Source organism: Haematobia irritans, chromosome 1 (assembly GCF_050003625.1).
Source record: "Haematobia irritans isolate KBUSLIRL chromosome 1, ASM5000362v1, whole genome shotgun sequence".
Lineage (NCBI taxonomy): Eukaryota > Metazoa > Arthropoda > Insecta > Diptera > Muscidae > Haematobia > Haematobia irritans.
Window position 1 is genome coordinate 129261049 of NC_134397.1, and position 14450 is coordinate 129275498.

At 35.0% G+C, this 14450-nt stretch overlaps 1 protein-coding gene across 2 annotated transcripts in view; it reads right to left on the bottom strand.

The window, feature by feature from the left end:
- The window catches only part of trv (trivet), a 403899-nt gene that overhangs the window by 28108 nt on the left and 361341 nt on the right, over positions 1 to 14450 (bottom strand). The window lies entirely within an intron of this gene.

The following is a 14450-nucleotide window of genomic DNA, read 5'->3' on the forward strand; positions in this document are numbered from 1 at the left end:
TGCCACACAGCTCGCGATTCTATGGCCATTTTGAGGGAAAACTTCGGAGAACAATTCATCTCAAGAAATGGACCGGTAAGTTGGCCACCAAGATCATGCGATTTGACGCCTTTAGACTATTTTTTGTGGGGCTACGTCAAGTCTAAAGTCTACAGAAATAAGCCAGCAACTATTCCAGCTTTGGAAGACAACATTTCCGAAGAAATTCGGGCTATTCCGGCCGAAATGCTCGAAAAAGTTGCCCAAAATTGGACTTTCCGAATGGACCACCTAAGACGCAGCCGCGGTCAACATTTAAATGAAATTATCTTCAAAAAGTAAATGTCATGGACCAATCTAACGTTTCAAATAAAGAACCGATGAGATTTTGCAAATTTTATGCGTTTTTTTTTAAAAAAAAGTTATCAAGCTCTTAACAAATCACCCTTTATTTTTATGTGAATAACATTGCTAAAGTATTGCAAAAAGGGAATGAAAATCCAATGAATGAGATCTGTAAACTGATTTTAATTTTATAGAGCTGAGAGTAAAAATTGACATCTCCCTATAAGCGGTACTTATTTTAAGGAGGGCGCATCTTTGACTAGAAACCAATACCCAAATCCTAAGAGGAAGGTAAAAATTTTTGGGATCCAAGTAAACTTTTTGGGTTTTGCTATCGGTATTACACTTTATCTAATCTTCAATGGCGACCACGTTCTTTTCGGAGAACCATCGTAGAACTGTTTCACTGAAGAAAAGAATGCTCCGTTCCAAAGATTTTGTCTTTACACTAATGTTTTTTTTTTTTGGTATTGATTCCGATCTAAAGACGAGGAGAATTGAAAAAATAGCACCTATCATATTATTTTGCTCTTCGAATATGATTGTGACAATCATGTCTCTTCTCTGCGTGCACCTATTGAACCCTATGTTTCATGATAGATAATTTGGCATTTGTTTCACAATGGATAACATTTTCACTATAAGGAGGTTACCTTTTACATTTAGGCGTGATAGAAATTTGACTCTACCTTGACCACTTCACTAAATTGAAGCAACAAATTGCATTATGTCTATGAAATCCGTACTTAGTACATATCCTTTTGCTAGGGCAGATGTGGATATGGTAAAATTATAAATAATTCCTTTCTGTAATAATTAAACGTGTCTTCAATGGCGATTATTAAAAACAAAACTAACAATAACAAGCTTTTAACCGTTTCCATATTTTATTCTTCTCTTCCCATATAAAGTAGTTTCGTATATTTTTCTTTTGTCATACAACGTTATTTCCAAAGAAGCCATTAACAAATGCATACAGATATTTACCAAAACGAGCGAGTCTAGGAAAGAAATTACATAGTTAAAGGTATGAGTTTTACCGGGAAGTAATGGGCCATGCAACTTCTGTGGTATGGAAAAGTTATGGCAAGTATCAACGAATATAACAATTGCTTTTATTGTATTACCACATGTTTCCACATCAATTTCATTATAAATATATAAACCTTTTCCCCTTGTTTATTAAAGGTAAATTGCTCGTCCTTTTCCTTGAGGCAGCAACAACATCAGTTATTGTGTCCTGTATTCTGCTAATTACAATTTTCTGTTTTTATTCTTTTTTTTGTTGCTGTTGTTGTTATTGTTCCTTTAGTACTTTATTGTTATAGTTGTTGTTGTTGGAGTTGCTATTGTTGGTGTTATTGTTTTGTTAATTCAGGTTAAAATAAAATTTGCAACTTTTAAAAAATAATGTCAGCATTGCGTGTTTATGTCTTTGTTTTGTGTATGAGCGTTGGTCGTTTGGCCTGTTGTTTAATTTATCCGTTTAAACGGCATGGTGAAGTTAAAAAAAAACAGCATTGTAGATATGCACACGGATAAAGGAGCCATATGTACTATATTTGTATAAAAGTGTTTGAATTATAAAATGTATCAAGAATATTGGGGTGTAATGGCGGGAATATATTTAAAATTTAATTTAGCTAAATTACAGGTATATTGGGAATGGTCCCAAAATACCTTCAGGCAACTGAGCGGAGAAAAAATTTTCTTGCCAACCTACAGGGCGCGATCAATTCGACGGAGAATATCAAGCTATAAATAATAGAGAAATGGCAAAAACGCTGAAGAAACGAGAGAACAGGCTGGTGGACACAACGGCTTATGAATATGGCGAGAGAGAAACCACGGAGAATTAATTCCGACTATAAACTACCCCAAGATTCTCGGGGTCACATTCGACAGCATTTTCAAGACGTCTGTCCATGCCACTGCAATTTGTGATAAGCTCCGGACAAAGACTACACAAAAAAATATTATTCAATCACGAAATTAATTAAATTAAAAAAATAAATATTGAAATGTCTTCAATAACAAAAATAGTAACAATCACAGTTTTGATTGGGCATTAAACAATACTTTATTAAAAAATTAATTGATTGAAAATTTCAATTAATTTTTTAATCGATTCAATTAAAAATTTATCTGTTTTTGATTCCAAAAAAAGCAATTCATTTTTTAATTGATTCAATTGAAAATTTAATTGATGTTGATTAAATTGTTAATTGGAACAATTAATTGTTTTTTTTTTTTAACAAATTTGAGTTCTTAGTTTGATAAAAAATTATTGTATCAATTATTTCTTTATTAAAGGCGTAACTATTTTCAATCACAATCTCAATTGACTTTGTGTATTTTATTTCGATTAAAAAAATAGTTGTAATGTTTTTAACAACTTTGATTGAAATGTTAATTGTATACAAAAATTTTTTGATTGAAAAAATGTTCAGCTTCAATTACCTTTTTAATTGGAAATATTTTTTGGTGATATTTTTTTCTGCACAAAAAAATTCGGATTTAATCACGAAATTAATTGATCCAATTAATTTTTTCATTGGCATGTCTTCAATCACAGAAATGATAGTGTCAATTAAAAAATTAATAAAGTCAATTAAAACATTAATTGATCGAATTAGAAAATTAATTGATACTATTAATTTTTGTTTCAATTAAAAAATTTGTTGAATCATTTAAATTTTTAATTTAATAGTTTTTAAAACTCAATTAAGATTTTAATCTGAAAAACTGTCGTGAATTTTTTTTTCCTGTATATGTACATATAAGGCTATTGGCCGGTCGGAAGTAAAGGGTGATACGGTCAAAACTTGGTCAATATAAACTTGACGTATTTCTTTCAATTTTGCATTTAAAAAACCTGAACACCCCTCATTTTAAAGGTGTGTGTGTAGAATGTTGCTCCTACTTTGATTTTGGAATTCACTCTTCAGTTGTCAAAATGCCGTCCAAGCAAGAAGAGCAGCGTATCAAAATATTGCTCGCGCATCGCGAAAATCCGAGCTACTCGCACGCAAAGCTGGCAAAATCGCTAAAAGTTTCCAAATCAACCGTTACAAATGTAATTAAAGTGTTTGGGGAACGTTTGTTGACAGCAGGAAGTCTGGATCGGGGGGGAATCGAAAACCGGAAGCCGCTGAGACGACAAAGAGAGTTGCCGATAGTTTCAAGCGAAACCCTAACCTCTCTCTCCGAGATGCCGCAAATAAGCTGGGTGTATCGTCTACAACCGTGCATCGAGCCAAAAAACGAGCCGGACTATCGACTTACAAGAAGGTAGTGACTCCAAATCGCGATGATAAACAAAATACGACGGCCAAAGAGCGATCCCGGAGGCTGTACACGACGATGCTGACGAAGTTTGACTGCGTGGTAATGGACGACGAAACCTACGTCAAAGCCGACTACAAGCAGCTTCCGGGACAAGAGTTTTATACGGCAAAAGGAAGGGGAAAGGTAGCAGATATTTTCAAGCACATAAAACTGTCAAAGTTCGCAAAGAAATATCTGGTTTGGCAAGCCATCTGTACCTGTGGCTTGAAAAGCAGCATTTTCAAAGCTTCCGGGACTGTCAACCAAGAAATTTTCGTGAAAGAGTGTTTGAATAAACGTCTGCTACATTTCCTGAAGAAACACGGTTGTTCCGTACTGTTTTGGCCGGATTTGGCATCTTGCCATTACGGTAAAAAGGCCATGGAGTGGTACGCCGCCAACAACGTGCAGGTGGTTCCCAAGGACAAGAACCCTCCCAACACATCAGAGCTCCGCCCAATTGAGAAATACTGGGCTATTGTCAAGCGGAACCTAAAGAATACCAAAAAACTGCTAAGGACGAGCAGTGCCAGTGTGTACATCTCAAACGTGCGACACGCACTAGAACATACAGACACGTCAGAACGCTGCCCTTAGAACTGCGACACATGTCTCCGTAGTACATCTCTGGATCACCTTTATGCGGAAACCAAGATCATCCCAAAGCAGTTTCTCTTGGGTTGCTGTCGCAGTAGCCATCCAAATCACCATCTTTTGGATTGGCAAGCACTACCCAGTAAAGTAAGGGTTGATCAGCTCTGAAAAAGATTCATGAGGATACTGTAGCAAAAGCGTTGAGAAGCTACAAAGTTAATGCTGTTCTCAGGAGGAGAGAGCCCTCCCGCCGCAGACGAGAGTAGTTTTAGCCCAACTAAGGTCCGTCAAGTGCAGCCGCCTCAATTCCTATCTATTAGCGATTGATAGCAGCATAGCTGACGAGTGTCACATCTATAACCCAGCTCAGCCCAGCTAAATCTCAGAAGAGATGAACATGATCCACGACTTGGTCTACCTTGAAGTAATGCGAAAACGGTTCCAAAGGGGTTAGTATACCCCAGGATAAGGCAGGATGCGTTTTTAGCCGGTCGGTACAAAAATCATTTTCCCATCCACTCCAGCAAAACAAAAAAAAAGTTAATTAAATTTAATAAATTTTTTATCTCGGCTCACTCTTACGTTTTCGAATTTTCTCTTATAGTATGTAACGACAATAAATGTGAGTATATTGTCCGGCTGCATGGGAAAGCTGGCGCAAGTCGTATGGGGTTGCAAGGTAACTGTGTTGAGCGAAGTATAAGCAGCTCCCTCTTCATGGATGAAGTTGAACGAACATATGCATGGGGCAGTGCACTACACGTACAGATTACATTTTAAATATGGCCTGGTTTGACTTGAAAGAATTTACTTGTTGTTGTTTATCAACATAAAAATATCTGGATAAACTCTTGAATAATTAAATAGCAACATTTTTAATTTATTTCAGGTTGATTTTTTCGCCTCCCACTGCAGATTGCCCCTCTTCCTTAAACATACTTATATGTTAGACGTTTGCTGTTTTGCCATTAAATAATATCGTGAGTGAGAAAAATAAAAATAAATGTAATGCATGCCTCAACAGCACCAACAACAAACACAACACAAACGAAAGCATTGAGGAAGTTTGCAATTATTAACCAAACAGGTAAGGCTCTGGTTGGTGCTGATTTAATGGGAACAATTTCCCAAGTTTTAGAATTGTTTTATTGTACAAAGCCATATTTCAAATATGTAAGCTGTAACGTAAGGAAGTTTCTTGTGTGTATGTGTGCGGTTTTTTTTTCAAGAACTCATTGGCAACCTTCATAATGGTCCATTTTCGTATTCGATTATCTTTGTTCGTGAAGAAATGAGTAATCACCTAAAGTCAGGTAAGACTTATATGTATACAAAAAAAAAAAAAAAAAAACATGAAGTAGAAAATTGGCTCGTCTGATTTGCGACATTTTCTTGCATACACAATGAGGTGACACACATTTTGGCCTAACAAACAAAAAACAAGAAGAAAAACGTAGCCCTGTCTTGACTTCAATTTTGAGACAGTGTTTTACAAGTATAAAATAAAGCTAATACAATTGACAATATACAGTAAGCATGCTCTCAATGTTCCAAATTTGTAAATAGCCACTTAACTTATTTGTATGACATAATTATGTTAGGTTAGGTGTAGTGGTAGCCCGATATTTCAGGCTCACTTAGACTATTCAGTCCTTTGTGATAGCACAGTGGTGCATAGAGAACTGCAATCGGTGGCATTATTTTGTCATCCGCTATTACTCGCAGAAAATATCGGTGGTATTGAGTAAAACACCGAAACCCTCTCTGGTGTCTTATAGTTAGTACAACTCGGCACACGTATTTACTCGCATTAGTGATGGTGGCACTAAACAGGCATTTCTACTTATAGTACTTTTCAACTGCAAATACGAGTAAAAAACTAATACACCGGATGGTACCAGGTCTATTCTCTCATAGCGATAGAAGCACAATAGTGCATGCCTGCCTTGCTTACTATGGACCATGGATTCTATCCCAGAGCACTCAATGGCTAAGAGAGCAGTTCACCAATCACAATGGACTGAATAGTCCAACTATATAAAGTGGAATAGCGAGCTGGCAATGAATGTATTGAACATATTGAAAGTTGATCTGATATATCCTATACTTTGGGTCAAGGGAAATCATAAGGTTGATCTACACGGGCAATAATGTGGTAATACTTCAACTCGCCCGAAGTATACATCTTTTGCGAGGTATGCAAATAGACATGGTTTCATTAAAAACCGATGTGTACACTGAAGCAAAAATTTTTGTCCTGAGCCAAAAATATGTATATTTTTATACCCTCCAACATAGGGTATATTAACTTTGTCATTCCGTTTATAACACTAGTCGAAATAGTGGTCTAAGACCCCAAAAAGTATATATATTGTGGGTCGTGGTGAAATTCTGAGTCGATCTAGCTATGTCCGTCCTTCCGTCTGTTGAAATCACGCAAACGCCGAACGAAACAAGCTATCGACTTGAAACTTGGCATAAGTACACACAAACAAATAATACATTTATTTTATGAATAGTGTTCACAAAAATTTTCCAAACACGGAATTAATAAATTATACGAAAACAATTAATAAAATAAAAAATTCAGGTTTTCATTGGCTACGAATGTATACATAATATGAATGGAGTTTTTAATATTATAAATGAAGTATACATATTTTTCGTCATTGAAAAATATGTACTTTTCCACAATATATACACTAATAGAAAAAGTTTCGTTATATTAACGAAATGTATCGTTAAAAGTCAGCCAATGAAACAAATTCGTTAATACAACGAAATTTTTCGTTATTATAACGAATTTTCTGTCAACGAAACGTTTCGTACTATTAACGAATATTTTCATTGTATTAATGAAATGTTTCGTTATATCAATGAAAAATTTTCGTTAGCTGACTTTTAATGAAATTTTCTTTGTGTGTTCGTTTTTAATACACACAAAGAAAATTTCATTAAAAGTCAGCTAACGAAAATTTTTCATTGATGCAATACATGTAACTTTTCCTTTAGATTTTTCCGATGATTCTTAATGCCTACATAATTGGTCAAAATGTATGAACCCATTTACTAAAAACCACATTATAGTCCAACCAGTAAAGAACATAATTTTATAATATTTTATATTACTTATGAGCACCAACGCTTCCATTTAATATTGTTTTTTGTCCATTTTTTACAGTAATAAAAAATTCTTCGAATCGCGACGGCGCACATTGGGGTTTTTGATACCAAAAATGGGAATTAATTGAAAAATGAAATTTAGGAGAACCGAAAAATTTTTTATAGTCGGTAAAAGTACACAAAATTCCACATGACTAGCGCAAAAATTGTGTCTTTGACAAGTACCGTTGTGTCACTATATATGTTTGAAGTTGGAGTTATTTTACGTTTTCCTTGCGTGCGATATAAAGGGTGATTTGTTAAGAGCTTGATAACTTTTTTTAAAAAAAAAACGCATAAAATTTGCAAAATCTCATCGGTTCTTTATTTGAAACGTTAGATTGGTCCATGACATTTACTTTTTGAAGATAATTTCATTTAAATGTTGACCGCGGCTGCGTCTTAGGTGGTCCATTCGGAAAGTCCAATTTTGGGCAACTTTTTCGAGCATTTCGGCCGGAATAGCCCGAATTTCTTCGGAAATGTTGTCTTCCAAAGCTGGAATAGTTGCTGGCTTATTTCTGTAGACTTTAGACTTGACGTAGCCCCACAAAAAATAGTCTAAAGGCGTCAAATCGCATGATCTTGGTGGCCAACTTACCGGTCCATTTCTTGAGATGAATTGTTCTCCGAAGTTTTCCCTCAAAATGGCCATAGAATCGCGAGCTGTGTGGCATGTAGCGCCATCTTGTTGAAACCACATGTCAACCAAGTTCAGTTCTTCCATTTTTGGCAACAAAAAGTTTGTTAGCATCGAACGATAGCGATCGCCATTCACCGTAACGTTGCGTCCAACAGCATCTTTGAAAAAATACGGTCCAATGATTTCACCAGCGTACAAACCACACCAAACAGTGCATTTTTCGGGATGCATGGGCAGTTCTTGAACGGCTTCTGGTTGCTCTTCACTCCAAATGCGGCAATTTTGCTTATTTACGTAGCCATTCAACCAGAAATGAGCCTCATCGCTGAACAAAATTTGTCGATAAAAAAGCGGATTTTCTGCCACAGATTTTGGTAATAAAATTCAATGATTTGCAAGCGTTGCTCGTTAGTAAGTCTATTCATGATGAAATGTCAAAGCATACTGAGCATCTTTCTCTTTGACACCATGTCTGAAATCCCACGTGATCTGTCAAATACTAATGCATGAAAATCCTAACCTCAAAAGAATCACCCTTTAAATGTAAATTATTGGTGTCTTAAAAATTAGTTTTGGGTGTTTTCTAAAGCGATAATTAAAAAAATGATAATGGAACCTTCATCGTCAGGTTAATAAGATTATTTTTGTGTTTTTTATTTTTATATTTGACTTGTGTTATTATTTGAAATTTAGTTTCGCTCGTAAGTCTTTAAATTAGAGGATTTCGAGAAATATGTCGACAAATAGTTGCGAATAAAGCCAAATTAAGTAAAAAAGTTTATTTTTTCTAAAACAATAAACTCTTTTAAAAGCATAGATGAAAAAGTTGTCTGCACTTTTTTGCACATTTTGAAATTAAGTGGAAATACATTTTTCAACCCCTGGTACTATATGTCCCCAATTGTGCACAAATATTTATTACTTGGAGCAGAAATAATTAACCACGCTTTACTTCCAATTGGACAGTTGTCGGAAGAAGCGCAAGAAGCTAGAAACAAAGATTTTAAAAATTTTAGACAGTATTTTTTGCGAAAATGTTCTATGGAAAAGTCAAATGAAGAGATATTTAAAAGACTGTTAATTAACATACTTCGGATCCAGTTATATCAGAAATGAGAAATTAAAAGAGAAAGAAACCCCACAATTTGCCTATGGAAGCAATTCAAATGGTGATATTTGAGTCAAATCTTGATGGTGATCAAAATGCCAGTGTTTATGATAATGATACATATAGTAATTTTACTGACGATGATGATAATAATTGTTAAAAATCAGATCAAAAAGCTGATATTCATTCTCTTTTTTTTTTGTTGCAAATTAACTAATGGAAAACAAATAAAAAAATGTGGACTAAAAAATATTTAAAATTTGATTGGTTTTATGTCTTTTAGTGAATTTGGCCGAAAAAAGTTAAAACTATAAACAGGGAAAGCTACTTCGAATTAATTCCCATTTTTGACATCAAAAACCCCACTGTGCGGCGACTCAAACTGTACTGAAAAACTCAAACACACGTGTTGCCTTCAAAACGTTATGTTTCGTTTTTTTTTTTTTTTTGTCTCGTATTGTTACATATGAGAGTAACTCTATGGTGTGGTTCTCTCACGCTGAGAGAAAACCAGTATTTTTTGATATATTAAGTAAAGTTTCATTGATTTTATGAAACCGTCCATATATATTATTAAAAATTCAAATTTCACAACAAGTATTTACGAAAACAATATATTATGTAAGTGTACATATGTTTTATGAAAAAGTCCATAAATTTATAAAAATGTACAAATTTATGTACAAGTTCATATTTAATTTTTTTTTTGTGTGTAGTTGCTATTGATGTAGATCGGATGGTATTGCAAATGGGCCATATCGGACCACGTTTACGTATAGCCCCCATATAAATCGACCCCAGATTTGGCTTACGGAGACTCTAGGAGGAGCACATTTCATCTGATCCGGTTGAAATTTGGTACGTCGTGTAAGTACATGACCTTTAACACCCTTGCAAAAATTGGTCCATATGGGTCTATAATTATATATATCCCCTATATAAACTGGTCCCCAGATTTGACCTCGGGAGCCTCTTGGAAGAGCAAATTTTTTGGAGGCGCAAATTTCATCCGATTGCCAAAATTTAGTACTAATCACACAAAAATTGGACAATATAGGTTCAAAACTGTATATAGCACCCATATAAACCGAACCCCATATTTTACCTCTGCTGTACAGCGCAAAAAAGTCATACCGTTCAAGAATTGAATTATGTAGGACTAAATTCCAATTAAGAAGACGGCAAGTATTACCACAACCCAAGGGTACAGAAGATTCGGCCTGGATGAACTTACGGCCGTATATACTTGTTTATGTTAATCTTTATGAAATTGTTTTTTTTTTTCGTATTACAAAAGAATCAACATTTATCACAAAACAAATATACTTTTCTTTCAAACAAACTTCCTTACAGCCAAAATCAAATAAGAAACGCTGTTTGTTGGTCTAATATTTCGTTTGGGAGAAAAAAATATTTTTTTTTGCGTTGTAAGCTGTAATCAAAGAAACATAATTTGCTATAGCTCTTAAGGAATCATACTTTATCTATACTTTTTTACCCAAAAAATCATCTTTTAAATTGTCTAATCTATTGAAATTATCGTCCAAAAATTAAACAATAACAACATATTTATTTAAAATATTCCTATTGTTATTATCTCTACAGATATGTAGTTGATAAGAAATAATATTTCTAAATTAAAAGTTGATTTAAAATATTTCAACAATAAACAAATTAATTCTTCCTTAATATTATTTAAAGTTTTTTCCATTGCCTTGTTAGCTCTGCATGTACTTTTGTACTCTCTCGTCAACTCTCCGAGGCTATAACATAAGAAAAGCAAAATAAGTAGCATGATCGGGCATATGAGTTCAGTTGTGTTCACTAATAAGGTAACATATTTTTCAGTTTGTCAAATAAGACAAACCTAATGATGACAATGTTTCCGTCTAACATACACAGGTTCACTCACACAACCAACCAGAATATACTTGGCACACGGTGTGTGCGTATCTCTCTCTCTCTCTCTCTCTCTCTCTCTCGGAAATGGATATGTGTCACATTTTCATATGTAGTTGTGCTATCATTGTTGTGTGTGTGCATGTGTGTATCACTGTGTACTAACATTTCCAAACAAACCATGATAGCCCACAGGCACGCATATTAGTACAGTGAACAACTTTCTAACAAGGTAAAGAAAGCAAACAAGCAGCTTGGGAAAAAACGCAAAAATTCAAGAGAAGAATCATTCCATGTTAATGTTGTTGTCGTCATAGTCGTTATATGTCAATCGGCATTTATGTGTATTTACCCATGTATATGTATGTATACAAACAAACAAACCAACATTCATATACAATTGTGTAAATATTGACATTTCGTAGTGGTAGTAGCTAATACATGCATTCACCATCCGTACACCTGTATGCCCCTCCCCACGGATTAAAGCCGGAATAAATGCCGCTATATGTCATAGTACCATGGGGGGACAAAAGTGAAGAGAGACCCTACTGCTTGGTGCACATGTGATTTGATTTTGCTTTTGGTTGGGGAAACGTGCAACCAACGAAATATCCAACACAATAAAAAACATCAGAAATAGAGTCAGTTGTTATATAGATGTGGATGAGACGTACGTACATATACGTAAACGTATACGCTGGCTCATTGTTGGTGCTGCTGTAGATCTCTTTACCGCAATATGGAAACATATGCGACACCCGACGGCTAACAAACAAACTCTCATACTTGTATATCTTTGTGTTTGTATGTGTGCGTTTGAGTGCATACATCCGTGTATACGCCAAAGTCGTAGGGTGAGAACAATGATAGACAAACAGCAGCAAGCTAAAAAAGTATCCGCAGAACACTATGGCGCCCTAATTTACACATTATTTTGTATTCAATTCCATACCCTCTCGGGGATAACAAAGCATTTCAAAGTGGCTATGTATTTTTTTTTTTTGCTGTATACTCTAACCTCCGTAATGCCCTTTCTCTCATAACAATTATGAGGATAGTTTTGAATTCAAACGATATTGTCGAGAAACAGCATTGGGCCTTTGCATCATAACCAATAGCCATTATATTTCGAGAGACAATGCAACAGTGACAGGATCAATGGAGCTGCGATATATATGGCAGGTGGACAGCGAGACTTATCCCCGATATAGAGAAGTGTACGAACAGCCGACACGGAGATGTGAATTAATATAAAACTCAGACGCTATCAGGATACGGATACTTCTGAATGTATTTGCACAAGATGGGCAAATGTGATAGTCCATATTGCCTCTACAAAGAGGGGAATGTCATCGATGATGCGCATCACACGTTTTTTTAAGGTGCATACGAAGGGGCACCGAAAGATCGGAATTAGAGGAACAAGTAGGCGAAATAGATGAACGGAAAATGACGGCAGACGAACGGCATTTGAACATAATCGCGAAGTTTGCGAATTCATATTGAGGAAGAAGAAGATCGACCTTGACAACACAAGGACTACACACCCCAGCAAAAAAGTGTGGAAGTTCTTCCAAAGGCACAACTTCAAAAGCACTTCCAAAATATATACTCTCAACGATGTTCTTTATTTGAACTACAAAGGAAGTTATTTTAATTTTAATCTTTAATCTTTAAAATTAAAATTAATCTTTTAATTTTTTTATAATTCGCTTTTTTTCTTATTTTTAATGGGTAATTTTAACTTTTTTTGTTTCAAAAAGTTTAAAAACAGAGTAGGAATTTTTAAATTGTTACAAATTATTTATTTATTTATTTATTATTATTATTTTTTTTTTGAAGAAATGCTAAATCTATTCTACAATAATTGCGTACTTTTGAAAATATTATAGGTCAAACGTTCCAGACAATATTTATTTTGCAAAATATAACAAAATTTCTTAATTCACATCCAACACACCGGATTCGCATCACACCTTAAGAAGTGATGGAAATTCAGTGCAACGGCTGTTGAAATGAAGGACTTCCGTCCTATGACAAGTTCATCGCTTCTGCGCCAATTTTGCACCTCTTCCGGATCCATAAAGAAAATTTTCATTACATTTTTGGCGACGTTTTTTTGCTGGGACACTATGGAGTGAGACGGAATGACCACGGAAATATCAGGTATACCGGAAGTGAGCGTCAAGATACAAATGTCTCGATATGGAACATTTGTTGTGAACGAGCTCTTATTTTTTAGTTTGTTTGTTTGTTATGACATCTGTGAAAAATATTTCGTATACATCATGCCATTCAACAGACAACATCATATTTTTTTTTTCATTGTGTTAAAAATGTCGAATGTTGTACCAGAATCTGATGATTTGCGAAAAACATTAATTTGTTGCTGCAAAGTCGCATCGAATGCTTATTGAGGCATATGCTGATCAACATGCAATAAACATTTCCAATGAAATGAAGAACGTGGAAAACCGCCAAAAAAGTTTGAAGACGCCGAATTGGATGGAAATGACAGCTTGAGTCAAAAGCAAATGGCAGCATTGTTAAATGTGGCTCAACAAACAATTTCTGACCGTTTCAAAGCTATGGGAAAGATCCAAAAGTGTGGAAAATGGGTGCCACATGAAAAAACGCTCATTTCATACCGGTATACCTGGTAAATCGACACATAGAAAAGCTACGGTCTGGACGCAGACACGGGTCAAGCACCTACTTAGACGTCCACCTCGCAGTAATGTGGAAACGGTATCGAGGTGGAGCACAACACCAGGAGCGAAAAGGATCGAAGATTTTTTAGTCGGTATTATCGATATATATGGAGCGAGTCCGACATACGACGGAAGATGTTCTTGTCAGATGCGTAAAGGCATTTTTAAACACCCCCCAAAAAATTAATTTAATTTAGTAGTTTGTCGTTAATTAGCCACATTTAAGTCATTCTTCTCAATGCAATGTTCAAAGACCGTTAATTAAATTTTTTCTATATTATTCGATTTTCCACTTTGTTTGGTCGTGCGGGGAGAAAAAATACTTCTGTATGCCATCAGCCTCTTTCCGATAATATTTCCATTGCCAATCACCATTATCTTTCAAATGGCGAAGAGCTTCGTATTATCATTTAGGTATATTTATCTTTTAACTATGCATGTGTTTCGGCTCAAGTACATGTAATTAAATTTAAAATAAAATATTGTAATGACAATAATGGCATGCAATGTCCCCTCACCTGTCAACATGGACTTTCTGACAGCTACAGAAATTGAGAGAAGGAGTATTGGGGGATAAAGTAGGGAAACACGTAGTCTAGGAACCTGAGGATATGCATTATTCTTAACTATACAGTGGAGGAAGGAGTGTTGTATTTAAATCTCTTTCCCTAACGGTATA